Below are 24,809 nucleotides of genomic sequence, written 5' to 3' on the forward strand. Positions count from 1 at the left end.
CACGGCCTAAGACCACCATCCTTCTTCCCCACGAAGAAGAAGCCAGTACCTACAGGAGAAGTCGAGGGGCGAATGAAACCCTTGGCCAAGCATTCTTGGATATACACCCTCATAGCTTCATGTTCAGGACATGAAAGATTAAATATCCTACCCTTAGGAAGCTTGGCACCAGGCACCAAATCGATGGCGCAATCGTAATCTCTATGGGGGGGGCAACACCTCGGAGGCCTCCTTAGAAAACACATCGGCGAAGTCCTGAACAAACTCAGGAAGCATGTTTACCTCCTCCCGGGGAGAAATAGAGTTAACAGAAAGACATGACATCAGGCATTCACTACCCCATTTGGTAAACTCCCCAGTATTCCAATCAAACGTGGGATTATGCAACTGCAACCAGGGAAGACCTAATACCAGATCAGACGATAATCCCTACATCACCAGTACAGAGCACTGCTCCAAATGCATGGAGCCAACCAGGAGTTCAAAAACAGGAGTATGCTGAGTAAAATAACCATTAGCAAGGGGAGTTGAGTCGATACCTACTACAGGGATAGGATAAGGTAAATCAATAAATGGCATCTTTAGAGACATAGCAAATTCCACAGACATGATATTAGCAGATGAGCCAGAATCCACGAAAGCACTGCCCGTGGCAGACCGGCCAGCAAACGAGACCTGAAAGGGAAGCAAAATCTTATTGCATTTCACATTAACGGGAAATACCTGTGCGCCCAAGTGACCTCCCCGATGATCACTTAGGCGCGGAAGTTTTCCGGCTTTTTATTCTTGCGCCTGGGACAGGTGTTCAGAAGATGCTTGTCGTCCCCACAGTAGAAGCAGAGACCATTCATTCTGCGAAACTCCCTACGTTGTCGAGGGGACATGGAGGCCCCGAGTTGCATAGGTACCTCCGAGCCCTCCGTGAAGGGGCGAGGAGACGGGACCTCGGGGGGGATCGCAGAAAAGTCAGAGGGGAGCACATTGAAGCGTTCAAGCTGACGTTCCCTGAGACGTCGGTCAAGTCGTACTGCTAGGGCCATAACCTGGTCAAGGGAGTCAGAAGAGGGGTAGCTAACCAGCAGATCCTTCAGGGCGTCAGATAATCCTAACCTAAACTGGCACCTTAGGGCCGGATCGTTCCACCGAGAAGCTACGCACCACTTTCTAAAATCAGAACAGTATTCCTCCACCGGTCTCCTACCCTGACGTAAGGTCACCAGCTGACTCTCGGCTAAAGCAGTCCTGTCAGTCTCGTCGTAAATGAGTCCGAGGGCAGAGAAAAAACGATCAACAGAGGAAAGTTCAGGGGCGTCAGGAGCCAAGGAGAAGGCCCACTCTTGGGGCCCTTCCTGGAGTCGGGATATGATGATACCCACCCGCTGGTTCTCGGAACCTGAGGAGTGGGGTTTTAGGCGGAAATACAGTCTGCAACTCTCCCGGAAGGAGAGAAACGTCTTACGGTCCCCTGAGAACCGGTCAGGTAACTTGAGGTCGGGTTCTAGAGGTGAGGTGAGGGGAACTACTAAGGCAGCGTCACCCTGGTTGACCCTCTGGGCCAGGGACTGGACCTGTAGGGAGAGGCCCTGCATCTGCTGGGTCAGGGTCTCAAGGGGGTCCATGATAGCGTCAGCGTAGGAGAAATGGTAGACTAGGTATGGGCTTGTAATTATGTAATGGCAGGAAGGAGGTGAAGGGAAAGTGAGCCCTAATCTACCCACCGCCCTGTCCCTGCCTACTTGCAACGACCCGCCCTAGGCGACGGGGTACAACTGGGCGGCGGTCCCTACGCTGTCTAAGTGCACGGGAGAACAAACAGGGAACACGCAAGGGAAGGGGCAGTAGCCCACGGAACGCCGCGAGGAAACGGAGCGGTGAATGAGTAGTCCGGACCAGGATGAAGTGGAGTATACCCAAGTGAGCACGGAGGAGGAAGCAAGCCAGAGGCAAAGCAAAGCAGGTTAAGCGGAACTGCAGCAAGGCAGAAGCACGGCAGAAGCAGGCTGGAGCAAGCAGCAGTGGGGCCAGGAATCCAGAAGAATGACAAGCACTGAGGAGGAGAACACGGCAGGTAATAAAGGACAGGGGGCGGCGCTAACTCCGACTGACCAGGCCGCGATAGGCTCTCCCACTCCTGAGCCTGCCACCCTGGTTGGTGGGAGATGGTGTCAGTCGAACAGGTCTGGCCTCAGGTGTGGATTGATTAATCCCAGGAGTATACCTAGACGTAGTACCTGGCAGATCCCTAACAAATATGGGCAAAAGCACACAGACATTGGACAGAGGAAGATTGGAAAAAAGTGTTATGGACAGACGAATCGAAGTTTGAGGTGTTTGGATCACACAGAAGAACATTTGGAAACGCAGAACAACTGAAAAGATGCTGGAAGAGTGCCTGACGCCATCTGTCAAGCATGGTGGAGGTAATGTGATGGTCTGGGGTTGCTTTGGTGCTGGTAAAGTGGGAGATTTGTACAAGGTAAAAGGGATTTTGAATAAGGAAGGTTATCATTCCATTTTGCAACGCCATGCCATACCCTGTGGACAGCGCTTGATTGGAGCCAATTTCATCCTACAACAGGACAATGACCCAAAGCACACCTCCAAATTATGCAAGAACTATTTAGGGAAGAAGCAGGCAGCTGGTATTCTATCTGTAATGGAGTGGCCAGCGCAGTCACCAGATCTCAACCCCATAGAGCTGTTGTGGGAGCAGCTTGACCGTATGGTACGCCCATCAAGCCAATCCAACTTGTGGGAGGGGCTTCTGGAAGCATGGGGTGAAATATCTCCCGATTACCTCAGCAAATTAACAGCTAGAATGCCAAAGGTCTGCAATGCTGTAATTGCTGCAAATGGAGCATTCTTTGACGAAAGCAAAGTTTGAAGGAGAAAATTATTATTTCAAATAAAAATCATTATTTCTAACCTTGTCAATGTCTTGACTAAATTTTCTAGTCATTTTGCAACTCATTTGATAAATATAAGTGTGAGTTTTCATGGAAAACACAAAATTATCTGGGTGACCCCAAACTTTTGAACGGTAGTGTATATATATCTCTACCCACCCACCCATAGTGTAAGGAAAGGCGCACACAGACTTGGGAGCGCACATTTATCCACAGACACTTTTATTTTTGGGTAGCGGTTTTTCTAATTGCAGCTTTTTTTTTTTTTTTTCCTTCTGGCATATTTTAACCCCTTAAGGACGCAGCCTAGTTTTGGCCTTAAGGCTCAGAGCCCATTTTTCAAATCTGACATATTTCACTTTATGTGGTAATAACGTCAGAATGCTTAAACCTACCCAAGCGATTCTGAGATTGTTTTCTCGTGACACATTGGGCTTCATGTTCGTAGTAAAATTTGGTCGATATATTCAGTGTTTATTGGTGAAAAATTGCAAAACTTAGAGAAAATTTTGAAAAAATTGCATTTTTCAGAATTTAAATGCATCTGCTTGTAAAACAGACGGTTATACCACCCAAAATAGTTACTAGTTCACATTTCCCATATGTCTACTTTAGATTGGCATCGTTTTTTGAACATTCTTTTATTTTTCTTGGACGTTACAAGGCTTAGAACATAAACAGCAATTTCTCATATTTTTAAGAAAATTTCAAAAGCCTTTTTTTTAAGGTACCTCTTGAGTTCTGAAGTGGCTTTGTGGGGCCTATGTATTAGAAACCCTGATAAAACACCCCATTTTAAAAACTAGACCCCTCAAAGTATTCAAAACAGCAGTTATAAAGTTTTTTAACCCTTCAGGCATTTCACAGGAATTAAAGCAAAGTGGAGGTGAAATTTGCAAATTTCATTTTTCTTGCTGAATTTCAATTTTATTCATTTTTTTTCTGTAACACAGAAGGTTTTACCAGAGAAACACTACTAAATATGTATTGTCCAGATTCTGCAGTTTTTAGAAATGTCCCACATGTGGCCCTACTGCGCTCGTGGACTAAAACACAAGCCCTAGAAGCAAAGAAGCACCTAGTGCATTTTGAGTCCTCTTTTTTTATTAGAATATATTTTAGGCAGCATGCCAGGTTTGAAGAGGTGTTGAGGTGTCAAAACAGTAGGAATCCCCCAATAGTGACCCCATTTTGGAAACTACACCCCTCAAGGAATTCATTTAGGGTTGTTGTTACCATTTTGACCGCACAGTTTTTTCACAGCATGTATTTGAATTGGGCTCTGAAATGAAAAAAATGACATTTTTTCCAATAAAATGTCATTTGTGATCAAAATTTCTTATTTTCACAGGGAACAAAATACCCCATTTTGTTGCCCAATTTGTCCTTAGTGTGGCAATACCCCATTTGTGGTGATAAACTGCCGTTTGGGCCCATGGGAGGGCTCAGAAGGAAAGGAGCGCTATATGTTTGTTGGAGTCCAGATTTTGTTGGATTGGTTTTCGGGTGCCATGTCGCATTTGCAGAGCCTCAGAGGTATCAAAGCAATGGAAACCCACCAAAAGTGACCCAATTTTGGAAACTACACCCCTCAAGGAATTCATTTATGGTTGTTGTTAGCATTTTGACCACACAGTTTTTTCACAGCACCTATTTCAATTGGGCTGTGACATTAAAAAAATGAAATTTTTTCCAATAAGATGTAATTTTTTACCAAAATTTCTTATTTTCACAGGGAACAAAATACTCAATTTTGTTGCCCAATTTCTCCTGAGTGCATCAATACCCCATTTGTGGCAATAAACTGCCGTTTGGGCCCATGGGAGGCCTCAGAAGGGAAGGAGCGCTGTGTGTTCTTTGGAGTACAGATTTTGCTGGTTTGGTTTTCGTGTGCCATGTCGCATTTGCAGAGCCCCATAGGTATCAAAGCAATGGAAACCCACCAGAAGTGACCCCATTTTGGAAACTACACCCCTCAAGGAATTCATTTATGGGTAATGTGAGCATTTAGACCCCATAGTTTCTTCACAGAACTTATTTGAATTGGGCTGGGAATTAAAAAAATATATATTTTTTCCAATAATATGTCGTTTTAGCTCAAAAATTCTTATTTTCACAAGAAATAAAATACTCCATTTTGTTGCCCAATTTGTCCTGAGTGCGGAAATACCCCATTTGTGGTGATAAACTGCTGTTTGGGCCCATGGGAGGGCTCAGAAGGAAAGGAGCGCTGTGTGTTCTTTGGAGTACAGATTTTGCTGAATTGGTTTTCGGGTGCCATGTCGCATTTGCAGAGCCCCAGAGGTATCAAAGCAATAGAAACCCACCACAAATGACCCCATTTTGGAAACTACACCCCTCAAGGAATTCATTTATGGGTGTTGTGACCATTTTGACCCCATAGTTTTTTCACAGAACTTATTTGAATTGGGCTGGGAATGAAAACAAAATTATTTTTGTCAAATAATATGTAGTTTTGGCTGAAAAATTCTTATTTTCACAAGAAACAAAATACCCCATTCTGTTGCGCAATTTGTTCTGAGTGCCGCAATACCCCATTTGTTGTGATAAACTGCCGTTTGGGCCCATGGGAGGGCTCAGAAGGAAAGGACCACCATTTGGCCTACTGGGGATTTTCTAGTGCGAAGTCATGTATGCAGAAGCCCCTGAGGTACCAGTACAGTTGAAACCCGCAAGAAGTGACCCCGTTTTAAAAACTACACCCTTAAGGCATTCATCTAGAGGTGTAGTGAGCATTTTGACCGGAGACCTACACCCCATAAACTGTAATGTGGGTTCTCCCGGGTATGGCAATACCCTACATGTGGCTGTTATCAGCTGCCTGGACACACAGCAGGGCCCAGAGGGGAAAGACGAGGGGGGATAAGCTGTGCGGAGTGCATCAGGGTAAGTAAAATTGGGGTAAATTATAAACCAAGGGATGTATGATAAATTTTAAAACACTTTCATACAGAGCTCTGGTTTTTCGGGACACGTGTCACATTGATATATTGTGTCCTCCCTTATCCCCCTCTTATAGCAGACTTTGCACCTCTTTTGACTTTTTCCCTTCTTGCCAGTTTGGGGAACTTCTCCTGGAAAGTGTTGCCCTGGTACGATGCGTGTGGGCTCGCTTCCAGAAGTACTGTGTGCCCCCCCTTCTTGGTCCCTAAAGATTAGGTTCTTGATAATCACCTCTTGAAATTCCAGGAAAGTTCCCGTCTGGCCTGCACATCGACGTAGCATGTACGCATTGTACAATGCCATCTGTATGATGTGCCCGGCCAGCTTCTTATACCACACCGCATGGCGCTGTAGGGCTTCAGGGCTTGATCTTACAAGTCCATCCCTCCCATGTACCTATTGTAGTCCAGGATGCAGGTTTGGGGGTGGCCTTTCCTTCATATATCCTAAACCTGTAGGTATACCCTGATGCACTTTCACAGCTTATACATCTTCACGCCATACCTTGCCCTCTTACCCGGCAGGTACTCGCGGAATTGAACCCTCCCTTTAAAATGTAGCAGGGACTCATCAATAGAAATACACTTCTCGGGGGTGTATGCTTGGGAAAACCGGGCACTGGAACGGTCTAATAGGGGTCTCCGTTTATACAAACGGTCAAAACTGGGGTCATCTTGGGGTGGGCACTGCTCATTATCAGTATAATGTAAGAAGCGAAGTATTGCCTCATTTATTTATTTTTTTAGGTTCCAGTTCAGTTCTGAAGTTGCTTTGAGGGGCCCATATATTAGAAACCCCTATCAAATACCCCATTTTAGAAACTAGACCCCTCAAAGTATTCACAACAGCATGTAGAAAGTTTATGAACCCTTTAGGTGTTTCACAAAAATTTAGAGCAAAGTAGAGGTGAAATTTACATTTTTTTTTTGTCAGAAAATCCTCTTTATACCATTTTTTTTATAACACAAAAGGATTTATCAGAGAAAAAGGATTTACCTGCAAACGCTGATGCTGCTGCAGAATCAACTGTAGCCTCTGGTGCCGATGTGGCCGACACGATGCAGGACCTGTGAGTGACGTCACATATCTGCACTGTCAGAAGCTGGGCGTTCTGAAGAGAAGAGGATGTTACTTCTCTTCAGAGCGCCCAGCTAGTAAAAGTATTAAAACCGCCCCGATGTACGCACATAATACACGCCCACTTGGACTTTTACTTTTAAACACACCCACTTGGACTTTTGCAAGCCTCATTTGCATAACTACAAAAATGGTCATAACTTGGCCAAAAATGCTCGTTTTTTAAAAATAAAAACGTTACTGTAATCTACATTGCAGCGCCTATCTGCTGCAATAGCAGATAGGGGTTGCAAAATCTGGTGACAGAGCCTCTTTAACAGCTCCGTGTGTCAGCCCCGTATGATGCGCGGCTATGTGATTTTCGCGCAGCCGCCATCATTATGACACTCCGTTTGGATTTTTGTAAACAGAAAAGCACGTGGTGCTTTTCTGCTTTCATTCATAGTTTTACAGCTGTTGCACGAATCACGCGCGTCTCACAGAAGTGCTTCCGTGTGGCATGCGTGATTTTCACGCAGCCATTGACTTCAATGGGTGCGTGATGCGCGAAATACGCTCAAAGAACGGACATGTCGTGAGTTTTTCGCAGCGGACTCACGCTGCGTAAAAATCACGCAACTGTCTGCACGGCCCCATAGACTAATATAGGTCCGTGCGAATCACGCGCGTCCCACGGAAGTGCTTCCGTGTGGCATGCGTGATTTTCACGCACCCATTGACTTCAATGGGTGCGTGATGCGCGAAATACGCTCAAAGAACGGACATGTCGTGAGTTTTTCGCAGCGGACTCACGCTGCGTAAAAATCACGCAACTGTCTGCACGGACCCATAGACTAATATAGGTCCGTGCGACGCGCGTGAAAATCACGCGCTTTGCACGGACGTATATCCCGTTCGTCTGAATAAGCCCTTATACTAACACAAAACGATACTGAAATGTTTAGACAGTGAATAGACATTCCACGGTGGTAGTTACAGCAGAGGAAGCGTAATCACGTTGCAACCTGTCATCTACAGCGTAATCTCGCGAGATTACGCTTCCTCTGCTGTAACTACCACAGACAGAGTAACGAAGTGCAGAGATTGTGAATAGACATCCCGTGGAATGTCTATTCACTGTCAAGGTCTGCAATGCTGTAAGTTTGAAGGAGAAAATTATTATTTGAAATAAAAATCATTATTTCTAACCTTGTCAATGTCTTGACTATATTTTCTAGTCATTTTGCAAATATATAATTTGATAAATATAAGTGTTAGTTTTCATGGAAAACACAAAATTGTCTGGGTGACCCCAAACTTTTGAACGGTAGTGTACATATGGTATAGCCGTAATCGTCCCGCAGAATAAAGTAAAATGTAATTTATAGCGCACAGTGAACACTGTAAAAAAAACAAAAAGGGCGGCCGCTCGAACTGCCCTAATAATGATCCGCCACTGCATATGCCCCATAAACTGAAATACCAGCAAAACCCCAAACAGAATTATGACCAAGCAAAATCTGCGTGCCAAATGGCGCTTCCTCGCCCTACAGCGTGCCCAAACACCAGCTTACGTCCACATATATGACATTTTATACCCGGGAGAACCCGCTCAACATTGCATGAGGTATTTGTCTTCAGTGGCACAAACTGGGCACAACATATTGTGCATTAAAATGGCATATCAGTGGAAAATTTACATTTTTGACTTTGCACCATCCGCTGCGCATTAACCCCTTCGCGCACCACGACTTAATAGCATGTCATGGTGCGGGGGGGTTATAAATGAAGCGGGCTCATGCGCTGGGCCTGCTCCATATGCTGCAGGTGTCAGCTGTGTATTACCCGGGACTAACGGACAGGAACAGCGATCGCGCTATTACAGGAGCCTGTCAAAATGAAATTATACTGCAATACATTAGTATTGCAGTGTATTGTACCAGCGATCTAATGATCCCTAGGGGGACTAATAAAATGTGTAAAAAAAACAAAAGTTAATAAAGTTATTATTAGTGAAAAAAATATATAATATATTTATCCCCTTCAGGACATAGCCACTTTTGGACCAAATGACAGAGCCTCATTTTTTAAATCTGACGTGTGTTACTTTATGTGGTAATAACTCGGGAATGCTTTTACCTATCCAAGCGATGTTTTCTCGTGACATATTGTACTTTATGTTAGTGAAAAAATTTGGTCGATATAGTCAATATTTTTGTGTGAAAAACACCAACATTTTGAGAAAATGTGCAAAAAATTAGCATTTTCTAAATTCAAATGTATCTGCTTGTAAGACAGATAGTTATACCACACAAAATAGTTACTAGCTAACTTTTCCAATATGTCTACTTTAGATTGGCATCATTTTTTGAACATGCTTTTATTTTTCTAGGACGTTACAAGGCTTATAAGTTTAGCAGCAATTTCTCACATTTTCAAGAAAATTTCAAAAGCCCATTTTTTTAGGGAACAGTTCAGTTGTGAAGTGGCTTTGAGGGCCTTATATATTAGAAACCCCCACAAATCACCCCACGTTAAAAACTGCACCCCTCAAAGTATTCAAAATAGCATTCAGAAAGTTTTTTAACCCTTTAGGCGTTTCACAGGAATTATAGCAAAGTAGCGGGGAAATTTATAAATTTCATTTTTTTAGCAGAAATTCCATTTTAATCAATTTTTCATGTAATACTGAAGGTTTTTACCGGAGAAGCACAACTGAATATTTATTGCCCTGATTCTGCAGTTTTTAGAAATATCCCACATGTGGCCCTAGTGCGCTACGTGACTGAAATACCGGCCTCAGAAGCAAAGGAGCACCTAGAGGATTTTAGGGCCTTCCTTTTCTTAACAGGTTCCCGACCGCTGGCCGTATTTATACGGCCAGCGGTCAGGGTCTCTAAAGTCCGGCGTATAGTATATATACGGCCGCACTTCAGAGACTGTGCACGCGGGATCGCGTGCACACAGCTCTATGCCCTGGCTGTTGCTAACAGCCATGGGCACTGGGCAGAATGTCAGGGGTCAATCTTTTGGCCCCTGAACATGTGATCGCTGTGACAACCAATCACAGCCATCACATGCATTTCTGCATAGAAAACAGTGTGCACGCGATCGCGTGCACACAGCCCTGTGCCCTCGCTGTTACCAACAGCTCTGGGCACTGGGCAGAGTATCAGGGACCAATCTGATGGTCCCTGAACATGTGGTCGCTGTGACAACCAATCACAGCGATCACATGCATTCCTGCTTATAAAACAGTGTGCACGCGAACGCGTGCACACAGCTCTATGCCCTGGCTGTTGCTAACAGCCATGGGCACTGGGCAGAATGTCAGGGGTCAATCTTTTGGCCCCTGAACATGTGATCGCTGTGACAACCAATCACAGCCATCACATGCATTTCTGCATAGAAAACAGTGTGCACGCGATCGCGTGCACACAGCCCTGTGCCCTCGCTGTTACCAACAGCTCTGGGCACTGGGCAGAGTATCAGGGACCAATCTGATGGTCCCTGAACATGTGGTCGCTGTGAAAACCTATCACAGCGACCACATTTGTTTTATTTTGACTTTTCTGGCAGTAAATCTCCTGCCTCTTTTCTTCTCCTCAAACATTGTTTCAGTTTGAGGAGAAGAAGAGACTCGGGAGAATTGCTGCCAGAAGATTACAGTTACAGTTACAAAAAAATACAGTTACACTCTAAAACATTCTCTGTATAGATAGATTTCTATCTATCTATACAATCTATCTATCCATCTATCTTTTTTTCTATCTATCTACCTTTCTTTCTTTTATTCTATTAGAATAGGCAGGTAGGGAGTATATAATTATATATATATCCACATATATATAATATATATAGCAATAGCGGTTTATTTTTTTGTTAGCGGTAGTGTAGATATATATAGCAGTTAGTTTGTGTGTTTTATAAAAAAAAAAAAATTTGTTTAGTTAGTGTTAGTGTTAGTTACGTTATGGCGAGGAAGTTGTTTAGCGCTGAGGAGGCATACGCCATGCTGTGGTCTGAGTCGGAGACCGCATCAGAGATGGCGTCCGAGATGGAACCTGTTTTAGGTAGTGACGATGACAGCGTCACTTCAGGTTCATCTTCAGGGGACGTTGTCCCTGATGCAGTCGAAACTGCAGAACATGAAAGCGCAGGGCCAAGTAGCGCTGTAGCACGGGACAGCCTGGTCCCTCCAGTCCAGGCTCTTGTATGGGCACCTGCCCCATCTTTTGGGCCTAGAATCCACGGATTTACGGCCACTCCTGGCATAACTGTGGACAATACAAATTTTGTCCAAATGGATTACTTCCATTTATTTATAACGGACGACATCCTAAATCAGATTGTCCACGAAACAAATTTATATGCCACACAATATATAAGGCAGAAACCTTCATCCACCCATGCCAGAGATTGGACGCCCACCAATTTGCAGGAATTAAAATTTTTTTTGGGGCTCACCCTAAATATGGGTATTGTCAAAAAGCCCTCCATTAGGTCTTACTGGTCAACAAGACCCGCCCAAGCCACCCCAGTATATTCTGCAGTAATGCCCAGGTCTCGTTATGAGACAATAATGAGGTTCCTCCACTTCAATGACAACGCACAGGCCCCCCCAAGTACCGATGCAAACCGGGATCGGTTGTTCAAAATAAGACCGCTAATAAATTCCCTGAATAATTTATTTCTGCAACTCTACACCCCTGAGCAGAATGTAAGTGTGGACGAATCCCTCCTCAACTTTCATGGCAGACTTAGCTTTCGCCAATATCTACCTTCCAAAAGGGCAAGATATGGCGTTAAGCTCTACAAATTGTGTGAAAGCGGGTCAGGATATACCACCGCCTTCAGAATTTATGAAGGGCGGGACCGCACAATAAATGTTCCTGGATGCCCCCCTGATCTTTCCACCAGCAGTAAGATCGTGTGGGAGATAATGCAGCCTCTGCTTCACAAGGGGTACCACCTGTACTGTGATAATTTTTATTCGAGTGTGCCCCTGTTTAGGCATTTGCATGCTGCAAGGACTGGGGCATGTGGTACCATGCGCAAAAACAGAATTGGTTTTCCACAGCAATTAGTGGGGAAGCGCATGGTAAAGGGGGACTCCTGTGCTTATGCATCTGAAGAATTGCTGGCGGTCAAGTTCAGGGATCGCAAAGACGTGTATGTGCTAAGCACGATTCATACCGCAGGAACAGTGGCAGTGAGGGAAAGAGGGGCAACATCGGACAAGCACAAACCAGTGAGCGTGTCCGAATATAACAAGTACATGGGGGGGGTGGATTTAAGCGACCAGGTTTTACAGCCCTATTTAGTAAAACGCAAAACTAAAACCTGGTACAAAAAGGTGGCCATTTATTTGTTACAGGTGGCCATCCACAACTCATTTGTGCTCTACAAAAAAAACAGAGGCAGAGACACATACCTGGATTTCCAGGAAAAAATTATTGAAGGCCTCATTTTTGATGTTCAGGACACCCGAGAATGCCCCCAGTCTGAGGATGTCACGCGACTGACTGAAAGACACTTCATCAGTCGGATTCCCCCAACAGCAACCAGAAGCAACCCCCAGAAAAAGTGCCGCGTCTGCAGAAAAGACGGGCACCGCAAAGATTCCCGATATTTCTGTCCCTCATGTCCCTCGCAACCAGGCCTGTGCATTGAGCCATGTTTTAAAAAATACCACACTGTTCTGAATTATTAGATTTTAGTTAATTTGTTGAAAATATATTTGCCCTACATTACGTTTTTATTTTTCCCATGATTTTACTCCAAGGGTGAGGGAGGGAATGGGTGGGGGGTGGATGTCATGTTTGATGTTTTCTAAAGTTCATCTGCTGGAGAGCTCCATTTGCATTAACCTGCAATTTCTTATTTTAGAAAACCCCAAAAAATAAATTCCCATTATACCCCTAGATGAATATTTTGGGATTTCTGCTTCAAGAGCAGATATTTTGGAAGTGTTATAGCAACTCTGTTGAGTTTTGTAAAACCAGCTTTGAAAAAAAGCGATATGTGAAATAATCTTCTTCTATCCTCCGCCCTCCTACATCTCTATGTGATAAATAAGGCCACATATTTGGTATCCCCGTGCACGGGAGAAGTGGCAGAATGTGAACGGAGATTAATTTTGACCGTGGTCTATACCGTGTGTGAAAAATGCTGGTATAAACTGACGCATTTGCTAAAAAATTGCTAATTTTATTTTGATCCATCTTATTCAAGAAACTTTCAGAAGAAAACTGGACTGTCTAAAAATATGATAAACCCCTTGAAGGAAACCTTGTGGGGTCTACTTGTGTGAATGAAGTCATTTATGGGGTGTTTCTAATGTTTCAGCAGCATTAGGCCCCCCAGAAAACAGTATGCGGCTCTAAAATCAAATGCAAAATTCCTGGACCGAAAAGGCCAAAAAGCCTCCTTTTATGCCAAGCCCTGGCACATGCCCGCACAGTGAATAAGGCACACATATTTGGTATCCCCATGCACGGGAGAAGTGGAAGAACGTGAAAGGAGATGAATTTTGGCCGTGGTCTATACCGTGTGTGAAAAATACTAGCCTAAACTGACGCATTTGCTAAAAAAGTGCTGATTTTATTTTGTTCCATCTTATTCAAGAAACTTTCAGAAGAAAACTGGACTTGCTAAAAATATGATAAAAGCCTTGAAGGAAACCTTGTGGGGTCTACTTGTGTGAATGAAGTCATTTATGGGGTGTTTCTAATGTTTCAGCAGCATTAGGCCCCCCAGAAAACAGTATGCGGCTCTAAAATCAAATGCAAAATTCCTGGACCGAAAAGGCCAAAAAGCCTCCTTTTATGCCAAGCCCTGGCACATGCCCGCACAGTGAATAAGGCACACATATTTGGTATCCCCATGCACGGGAGAAGTGGAAGAACGTGAAAGGAGATGAATTTTGGCCGTGGTCTATACCGTGTGTGAAAAATACTAGCCTAAACTGACGCATTTGCTAAAAAAGTGCTGATTTTATTTTGTTCCATCTTATTCAAGAAACTTTCAGAAGAAAACTGGACTTGCTAAAAATATGATAAACCCCTTGAAGGAAACCTTGTGGGGTCTACTTGTGTGAATGAAGTCATTTATGGGGTGTTTCTAATGTTTCAGCAGCATTAGGCCCCCCAGAAAACAGTATGCGGCTCTAAAATCAAATGCAAAATTCCTGGACCGAAAAGGCCAAAAAGCCTCCTTTTATGCCAAGCCCTGGCACATGCCCGCACAGTGAATAAGGCACACATATTTGGTATCCCCATGCACGGGAGAAGTGGAAGAACGTGAAAGGAGATGAATTTTGGCCGTGGTCTATACCGTGTGTGAAAAATACTAGCCTAAACTGACGCATTTGCTAAAAAAGTGCTGATTTTATTTTGTTCCATCTTATTCAAGAAACTTTCAGAAGAAAACTGGACTGTCTAAAAATATGATAAACCCCTTGAAGAAAACCTTGTGGGGTCTACTTGTGTGAATGAAGTCATTTATGGGGTGTTTCTAATGTTTCAGCAGCATTAGGCCCCCCAGAAAACAGTATGCGGCTCTAAAATCAAATGCAAAATTCCTGGACCGAAAAGGCCAAAAAGCCTCCTTTTATGCCAAGCCCTGGCACATGCCCGCACAGCGAATAAGGCACACATATTTGGTATCCCCATGCACGGGAGAAGTGGAAGAATGTGAAAGGAGATTAATTTTGTCCGTGGACTATACCGTGTGTGAAAAATACTAGCCTAAACTGACGCATTTGCTAAATTCTTGCATTTTTTTCCAATTTTGCCCACTTTAGAGAAAAAAATAAAAATTATATATACTGACAAATGCCACTAAAACAAAGCCCTATCTGTCCTTTAAAAAGAGTGTAAAATTCAAAGATGAACTTTATTCACCTACAGAGTTATAGTCATCTAAAGAAGCGCATAGCAAAATTGTGACATTTGCTCTGGTCATTTAGCTGTAAAACAGCCTAGTCCTTAACCGGTTAATTATATTTCAGGCACCATGTCAGGTTAGAAGAGGTCTTGTGGTGCAGAAACAAAGGAAACACCCCAAAAAATACCCCATTTTGGAAACTACACCCCTTGAGGAATTCATCTAGCATTTTGCAGACCCCCTAAATATAGACCCCCTAAACACAGACCTATTAAACAAATCCATGATCCCCTTATACTTACCTTGCAGCTCACCTCACCTCACGGTCTTCTCTTGGTGCTGTTGTAGGACCTGCGGTCATGTGACCAGCATGTCTCCAATCAGTAACAAGAACTGCAGACATAAAGTCATGTGACCTTTATGTCTGCAGGTCCTTTACAGGACATACACAATGCCGTTTTGTCACGGTTTTTGCTGCGATTCGCGGGAAAATAGCGGCAAAAATGCATTGTACTTGGGTCGGCCATGGGCCCCCTGGGAGCCTCGGGCCCTGGACGGCCGCCCAAAACGGCCAATGATAATCCGCGATTGAGTAGCACATTGGAGCTTTTTTGGCCTTCAGAACCACAGTAATTCATCATGGCATAGATTCCACTAGTTGTTGAAATTATTCTGCAGGAATATTGGCCCATAGCTTCTCGCAGTTGCCTCTAAAGTCTCCTTCTGCCGTAGGGTAAACTGCTAACATGAAGGGATGAACTTGGTCGGCTACAATGTTTAGGTAAGTCCTACTATTAAAATCTCCATCCACAGGTATCAGAAGACCCAGGGTGTGCCAAGAAAACAGTCCTGGGATCTGGGACTGTACCGCTGGATCCGGGACGGTTGGGAGGTATGCCTATAACCCAGGGCACATGACCTTCAGGACCACTGCTGTTGTCCCTATTCTATACACAGTGTTCATCCTGGGTGCACGACAGTCTCCAATTCAAATGATCGTGCAGCTAAAGGGGTTGTCCGATTTCAGGAAATTAATGTTAATTTTTGTATAATTAAAAGATATAAAAAAAAATCAATATAATTTCTGTATTAATTCCTAACAGTTACCAAGATCTCTGCTTTTCATTATTCAGTAGGAACATTCATTGTTTACTTCCACTGGATAAAATTCTGTCCATGGTCATGTGATGGACACAAAGGTGCTGGGATCGTTAGAAGACACAGCTCTGATAAACATAATGTAATGAGTCGTAAACCCGCGTGTCCACCAAATGACTATGGGCAGACAATGCGCGGCAGTCACAAGTGCAACTCTTTGCTCTGAGTGACGGCTATAGCGGCCAATCAGCAAACAGCTAGAGCAGTCACTCAGAGAAGAGGGGTGGAGCTTGCAGCATGAAGTACAGGAGCACTTGCACATCAAATCCTGCCTCAGTGGCACTTGCGATCGGCGTGTCGTGGGAAGCAAATATAATTTTCTCGGTCATGCACTTTGCATGACCGAGAAAAAAAGCAGGTTGAAAGGCCCTCCCCCTCCCCTATATCGCTTTGTCAGCAGTTTTTTGAGACCTCAAAACTCCCTTGAAGTGTATGGGCAGCTGGGTTCCCGCGTAGCGTAAACGCTGTGTAATTTCCGCAACGGAATTCTGTACGGAAATTCCGCAGCATTTACAATAGCAGCAAAGTTAATGAGATTTTGAAAATCTCATGCCCACGCTGCAGGAAAAAAAAAATGCAACGAAAACTTTAAGAAATTGACCTGATGCGGAATTGAAATCCGCAGCATGTCAATTTGTGCTGCGTTTTCTGTTGCTGGTTTTCCCTATTGAATTCAATGAGGATGCAAAACCTGCAACAAATAGCCAAGTGTTACAACTTTTGCGACGGAATAGTGATTTCGCCTCAAAAATCAAGACTCAGAAAAAAATAAAATTCATACTTACCCAGAACTCCCTGCTTCTTCCTCCAGTCCGACCTCCTGGAATGACTTATCATCCCACCTCACCGCAGTAGCCAATCACAGGCTTCAGCGGTCACATGGGCTGCAGCGTCATCCAAGGAGGCCGGACTGGAAGGCAAAGGAGGGACGCGTCACCATGACAACGGCCAGGGTAAGTATGAACGTGTGGTTTTTCAGACGGAATGTACTGCAGGTTCCAGGTCGGATATACTGCGTAGTTTTACGCAGCGTATCTGACCCGTGGAAACCCGGCCTACGACTCTGTTCACATTTGCGCTGGATGCAGTCAAATTTAAGGGCAAGAATAGCGCTGCTATCAGCGCTATTCTCACCTTCCAAACGACGGACACCACGAGGGAACCCCCGACGAAACCCATTATAAGCCAATGAGGTTCGTCGGGCACCGTTGGTATCTGTCTTATAATTGATCCGACACTGAGTAACAGCTTCCGTTATAGACGCAAGTCACAACGCAGATGTAAATAGAGCCTAAAAGATGCTATTTCTAGATCACATGAGTAGGAGCGGTATACAAATGAAGGTTCCTCTCAGCCAAAACGTGGTGACAACTCCTTTCAGCAGTAAATTGCCGTGGCCGCTAACACGTGGTGTCTCTCACGTGGCTGAGAGGGACCTTCATATGCCATTACTGCACGTTTTGAAAGCCTCATTTGCATGTGGTGCACAGAATCTTTTGGTGCAATGATCAGGTCTGTTTAGTGGGCGACAGACCGCCAGTGCACCCACTTACTACCTTTTAGCAGGATATCTTATAGAAGCCAAAAGTGTATTCCTATCCCAAGCATTCATGGCATATTTAAAGGCTATGACATCAATGATTAAGATGGGTATACCCCTGTATATACGCTATAGGGTACAGGATTGCATGTGTATGTTATTGCAGAATGTTGGAAGATATGTTTTATGTTAATGAAGGGGTCACGTGATGAGATGGCTAACTAGCTAGGTAGAAACGTTATAATGTATTACAAATATAAGCAAGGGCCTAACATGATTTATTCACAAAACACAGCTACAGGCGAGTGCTATCACTTCCTTATTTACTAGGGTAGCGGTTCAACCACCCTGCTTTACAACAGTACAGGAAAGAAATACTACACAAAGACATTTCATTCCTAATAATAAAGAACTAGAGCTAGTGTAAATTATACGTTTACAGCTCACATTCTCGATATGTTTACAATTTAGACTCTGCTCAGTTCCGCATCGCCCCTATCACGTCACAGCCCCTCAGGGTGCATTATGGGACACCCCTTGTTTGCCACTTTAAGAATCCCTCTAACATCACCGCCAACTTTAACGCGACGTCACGAAAAAGGCGGGAAAGGCGTTTTTTATTAAGATTAACAGCCACCTCCTCCCCGCCCACTAGACGGAGCAAGCCCGACGTCCCAGCCCATTCCATTTTTTCATTGGACAACAACGGTGCACTGGAATTTTTCTAATTGGGAAGCACATGAGTGTCGTTTAAGCTCCTCCCAATGAATGGTGCTACAACTCTAGAATGGAGCTTTCAAATGGGGGCGGGGCTTATAGCATGCACCGTTGTCGTCACGAGGTTTTGGAGCTACGACTATTCTAATTTGTTGGTAATACGATCCTGACGCTCCGCCATGCTGACTACACACGCCCGCCCCTAAACCAACTCCAGGGTTCAGTGTAATAGCTCCATAGCTTTACATACCGCCAGCTTAGTGTGGTTGGTTCTCTTTTCTGTCAGTCACAAAGCAGCTACACGGAAGCGTGGCGCCGGTGCAGTTTTCTCCCTAGCAACCGTGAAGCCGGCTTTAAAGCGGTAATTTTGGCTCGCCGGAGTGCTCGTTTCTTGGGTTTGGAAGTTACGTCTGAAGATACGGCGTTCTTAACTACTCTGGAGGTCCAGGCTTCTGTGGCCCAGGCCACCCCAACCGCAAACACGGAGTCCTTCTTGCGGCCGGACTCGGGGGAGGAGCCAGGTCCCCCCGTTGAGGTGAGGTCTGGAGCAGCTCGAAAGGGGTTATCGGCGTTATGGCACGTATGTAATCTATATAGTCGTGCGCGCGGAGATATATATATATATATATATATATATATATACACACGCACGTTTCTGTGAACGGGACGTTCCAACGAGTAAGGACAACACCGGAAGCCACTACAGTCCTAGTTAGAAACTGTGGTCTCACTCCCAGTGGTACAATATTTTCAACCGTTTATGCCTCAGGGCTCTAAGGATTAACTACATGGTCGCATGTCATTCAACCCCCCCCCATCACCTGACTTCTCGCACGTTAGTGGGACAATGTCTTCTCATGGGTTACCGACCGTTCTACTGCTGACTTGCAAAGCATCGAGTCCTATGTACTAATGTGAGACCTTGCACCCCATACAAGGATGAGGGTCACCCAGGATAACATTCGCTATAGTATAAAGCTGAGTTACACCCCTTTCCCCAGAGTGCTTGCTCTATAAAACAAGGGTGATCGTGTATCTGAGCTTGAAAACGAATCGCTTGGGTGAGGTGGGCTCCCATTGGTTGGAGAGCTTGCACTCTTACTGTGTCTAGTGTAATGGGCCCCCAGTAGTAGATCTGGCACATGTGTCCTTTACACGGGATAGCTTGCTAGCTAATGCCATAGACAGTGACCCTCAGGGGGCTGTGCTCGCGCTCTAGTACATGGAAGTGGCTCCTGTTTTCTCAGAAATAAGCACTATAACTACTGTAGGGTGAATGTGTAGTCCTTCCTTGATGACGGATAGGGGCTTATTCTGGGGTGGTGAACAAAAGAGTACCTGTCCCTGGTCCGGTGGGCTTTATACTCCCATTGTGTGAGATAGTGGAGATCAATAGAGCCCCAGAGCTTTCTTCCCAGCAGTATATGTGGACTATAACATCCCTTGGGGTCTATTGTTGTTTTTGTCTACACTGTGAGCCTATTCTGCATTTAAAAAAAAAAAAAAAAGTCTAAACCTTTCTCACCTCAGAGACTCCATCATGCAATCATGTAATCCACAACTTGTTCATTCAGAATGCAGCACTTCTGGCTGTCCATAGACCTATCTGATCCCCAGACTTGGAAAAGCCAGTGTGAGGAGGTACTTAGAAATCTATAGATACGGCGCTGTGTTTAGTGTCTCAGAAACGTTGGGGAGGTAAACACTGTTCACAGCTAATTGGCAGTGTAGCTGTTAAATGGGGGTTGACAGTGCCGGATACTTATAAAATGGCTGCAGCCAGTGACGTCTGTCAGAAGGGTTAATGTGCTTACTGTACAGCTAGGTGGCTTCTGTACAAATAGTCACAGAGGATGATCCCTGGCAGGCGGAGAGATGTACCGTACTTCCGCTATAGCCTTGCTGCTTGTGCTTGACCCCTTTTTAAGCTTAGACGGAAGCCTTGTCTTCATTATGTTCTATTTGTAGTGGTTTAGAATGCCCTTCATGCTGTGCCGGGAGTGAATATTCTTGTCAGGAAGTCTATGTTCAGTTACTAACAGTATTTTGTAGATTTTACTTAGAGGTAAATGCCCGTTTGACTAAGCTTTTTCTTTATATGTAATGGTGGGTGAGTACTTTTCACTGGTTTCACAAGTTCTCCCTATATATAAAGTACCATTTTTAGATCCGGAAAACGAAAGAATCTAATTTTAAGAGAAAAAAAACTGTATAACGTGTCAAATGGTAACAGTTATTACATCTTTACTCCATATCTTGTCCCTTCTTTATGACCCAATGGAACACCTTTGCTAAGATTGGTTTATCTTACAGTCTTAGGCCTTATTCACACGAACGTGTCAGTTTTGCGCGTGCAGAATACGCTGCGTGTTGCGCACGCAAAAGTTCAGTGTGGCGTGTGTATATGGTGCGTGGCTGCGTGATTTTCACGCAGCCAGCATCATTATGACACTCCCTTTTTATGGGATGACACAGTAAAGGAGGGTATTTTGTTTCCCTTCTCCTTTACCAGCTGTAGCGCGAATCACGCGCGTCACCCGGAAGTGCTTCCGTGCGCGATTTGCACGCACCCATTGACTTCAATGGGTGCGTGCTGCGCGAAACACTGGCAAGTATAGGACATGTCGTGTGTTTTACGCAGCGCACATAAGCTGCGTGAAAATCACTGACAGTCTGAACGGCCCCATTCACTTACATAGGTCTGTGCGGCGCGCGTGAAAATCACGCGCGTATCACGGACATATAACGCGTTCATGTGAATAAGGCCTTAGTAAAGGAGATAGTTGGCGTGATTTCTGTCAAATTTCTCAACCTGCATTGCTATGAGTAGTCGCATCCTTTTCAGGCTTTCTACATAATACATTTAACTAAAACTATGGGGGTAATTTATCAACATTTCTACGCCAGTTTTCTGGTGTAGAAGTGTCTCAAAAGTGCTAAAAACTTTTGGTCTTCTCTGCCACCCTCGCCAGGGGTGTGGCCTCTAGAAAAGAGGGGTGATGTTACTGAGACACCGGCTCCTAGACCCCCCCCCCCCCAATAGGACGTAATTATTATTTTTTTAATACTCAATCGCTCCTGTCTCCCCTCCGGCTCCCATATATCTCCAGTACTGCTTATACAACGTAATGACGCCAGGATGTTGTATTTGACGCAACACTGATGACGTTTAAGTGATATTCGTTGCATATAAGGCCCTGATGCTGCTGTGCATCAGGACCTTGTACAAGTGGTGCTAGATGGATGAAGGAGCCCGAAGAGCGCTGAGCTTCTTTCTGTTTTTTTTTTTTTTGTTTCTTTGGTTGGCGATGGATGTAGGGACATGCATGGCATCCGGCCAAAAGGTTCAATACACTTATTAATAGGCTTTAGCTTCTTTAATAATGTGTCGCACTTTACTCCAATATTTCTATTAAGACTGGTGTATGCAATGCCAGTCTTAAGTTCCCCTTATACCTTCTTGGAGAACGCACTCCATTTTCGAATTGGAGAGTGATGAGAAAAGTAAATGTAAGTGAAAATGTATGACTTTTTATTTTTTTTTGTCAGTCTACGTAAAAACTTTGCCTGAACAGCGTGATAAATGTGGGCCATTGTTGCCACCTTTCAAGGCTAGCACCATTGTTTTTTTTTGCTTCTCTTGTCTTTGTGAACCATAGTATGCTACCATCTGTTGCATTTTCAGTGCCCCCCCTGCTATTGAAACACTTGCTAGAGCAGCAACTTTTACATGCAAAAGCTTCCTGCGGTTTCCCATAGAAAACGTTCAAAGTACATATCCTTGAATGGTTTGGTAAGGCTACATTCACACAACCGTGAAAAACGGCTGTGCGATAAACGTCTTTGTAACGGCCGTTACACGGACATTTTCAGAACAATAGAGTGCTGTGTGTGTTCACACAGCTGTTTTTTTTTTTTTTTAACGGCCCGTGAAAACTGTCAGTCAAAAAATAGGACATGTCCTATTTTTGCCCGTTTTGACGGATCCCATAGAAGAAAATGGATCAGTTTTTACAAGTCGTTTTTTAGGAATCAATTCTTGTAACAGCCGGTAAAAACTGATCCTGGCCGAGGATTCCCCGCACACAGCGCTACTTTGAGCGCTGAGCCGGGGAAGCCCTTGACACTACTGTCCATATGGACAGTGATGTCAGGCTTTCAACTGTGCAGTCTCTGGCCGAGGACTCCGGTCTCTCTCGGGCCCCCCCTGTAGACAGGGCCCCCGTAGCTCCGTGTAGGAGTGGAATCTCTGTCCGATGCTCTGGCCAGGGGATTCCGCTATTGCAGAAGCCCCTATTGTCACTGTCCACACATAGACAGAGACATCAGGGGCTCCCTCTAGGAGTGAAATTCCTGGCCAGAGGGATTCCGCTCCTATAGGGAGCTACATTGGTGCCATTTACAGGGGGGGGGGGTGCGATCTACATGTGGGGGTGCTAGTGGTCACTGGCACTATCTACAGGGTCATTGCAGCACTATCTACATGGGGGTTTGGACAATAAAACCAACAAATGAAATGTGTGTTTTTTTTTTCTTAATGGCCATTAAAAACAGACAGACAGACTGACTGGAAGTGAATGAAAATTTGGAGACACACTGATGCAAAATGGCCATGAAAAACTGACGGTTGATCAGTTTTTAATGGCCATTTTTTTCCCGCTGTCATGTGAATATAGCCTTCACAAAGATGATTGTGGTCAAAGTCTCTTGTATTAACATAGTTTCACTATATCGTACAGTAATGCAATATTTGAAGGTGGCCTCAAGGCTCATGCATACTGCTGACTCCATACTGTACAACTGTCGGTTTTTTTTGTTTTTTTTTTAGGCACACTGGGGGTCAGTATGAATTTGTGGATTTTTTACCATGCATTATAGAGGCTTCATGTGGGCACTGTAAAACTACATGCTTAATAATGCTCTGTGCACACAGCAGAGGCCTAAAAGTGACACAACAATAAAGTTTAGTGTCCGAGCTGAGATCTTTGGTGCTTCCTTCAGAGGAGCAGAACACCGGAAATACCAATAGCGCTGGTTCCATTGCACAATGGACACCACCGGCGGCCAATGGAACCAATTAACTTTTAATGGGTTCCGTCAGGGTGTCCATGGTTTTACCAGAAACCATAGCGCAGCATGCTTCGCTACTGTTGCCGGCATATTTGGCTGGATGTTAGACTGAGGCCCCTAACGGTGTCTCCAACGCAGATGTGAAGGAGGCCTTCGATGTTTATGTATAAAAAAAAAACCTCAATGTAGTGAGTCCACTGACATCCTGCCTATATATATATATATATCTCATTTAAAGGGGTCGTGCCACCAAATCAACTAATTACCTATCCACAGGATAGGTAATAAGTGTTTGGGGGCCCACCGCTGGGAACACCGCTGATAATGAGAACGGGGTTCTAAGTGTGATGTTTGAATGGAATAATAGTCAAGCATGCGTGCTGCCGCTCTATTCATTCTCTATAGGACTCGCAGAGATCAAATACTCATTAACTATCCTGTGGATAGGTAATAAGTTACAGTGGGACAACCCCTTTTAATAATGTTTTTTTCTCCATCAGTGCAACCCAAGGATATATGTGCTATGACAAGCTCTTGAGAAGAAATGTACTTATGGGAGAAGACCTCTGTAATATAGCATGCTATGCTGCATGCCACGGTACAAATATGTGAGGAAAAAAAACCTTTATGCCTATGCTTAATGTCTGAAGCACATGGAGATACAATATGGGCCTGTTGCAGATGCATACGTTTCTGAAACAAATCTGCTTCTTGTAAACGTTCACATATTGGGCAAAACTTTTAACACTTCAGATGCCCATTTTAAAGGGGTCAATTGTTCACCCTTAGGGTATGTGCACACGCTTAACCAAAAACGTCTGAAAATACGTTTTTTACAGCCGTTTTTGGAGCGGTTTTCTATAGTCAATGAAAAACGACTCCAAAAACGACTCAAAAAGTGACATGCACATCTTTTTCGCTGGTGTTTTTTTTTACACGGCCAGCTGTCAAAACGGCCGCATGAATGAACAGCCCGTCTGAACAGAACGCCGTATTTCCCATTGAAATCAATGGGCAGATGTTTGGAGGCGTTCTGGTTCCGATTTTTCGGCAGGTTTTGGCCTGAAAAACAAAGAATTGTATTCGGCACACTCTTGGAATACTTAACGTAAATTGATTTAAATTTTTTCAATCTTGTCATAATGCCAGTGGCTACATGTGCAACGTTTTGGTTGTAAGACCTTTGTCGGGCACTGAGCGCCATAAAGAGCGGTAAGCCGCCATTACCATGATAACCGCACCAGCAATAATCGCTAAACCAGTCCCCAGTACGGCTCCGTGCCTGACGAAGGTCTTACGACCGAAACGTTGTACATGTAGCCGCTGGCATTACGAAAAGATTGAAAAAATTGAAATTTACGTTAAATATTCCAAGGGTGTGCCGAATACAATACTTTCTAGCTGCAACTTGGTTGGGACCCTATTTCAAGCACCTGAGAAAAACTAGTGCTGTCTGAACAAAACCACATGGCCTGAAAAACGTCAGAAAATAAGCAGTGTGCACATACCCT

General features: G+C 44.3%; 1 protein-coding gene across 6 annotated transcripts in view; it reads left to right on the forward strand.

Moving 5' to 3' along the window:
- The first annotated feature begins 18,474 nt into the window (after positions 1-18,474).
- The window catches only part of GATAD2A (GATA zinc finger domain containing 2A), a 118,331-nt gene continuing 111,996 nt past the window's right edge, over positions 18,475-24,809 (forward strand). For 3 of the 6 annotated variants that reach the window (XM_075825503.1, XM_075825508.1, XM_075825504.1), the window contains exon 1: positions 18,679-18,763. The gene's annotated coding sequence lies outside the window, so the exon portion shown is untranslated. Of the gene's footprint in view, positions 18,809-24,809 lie in introns of all 6 variants that reach the window. The other 3 variants (XM_075825506.1, XM_075825507.1, XM_075825505.1) reach the window with 3 other exon arrangements.

Source organism: Rhinoderma darwinii, chromosome 1 (genome assembly GCF_050947455.1).
Source record: "Rhinoderma darwinii isolate aRhiDar2 chromosome 1, aRhiDar2.hap1, whole genome shotgun sequence".
In the NCBI taxonomy this organism is placed as follows: Eukaryota; Metazoa; Chordata; class Amphibia; order Anura; family Rhinodermatidae; genus Rhinoderma; species Rhinoderma darwinii.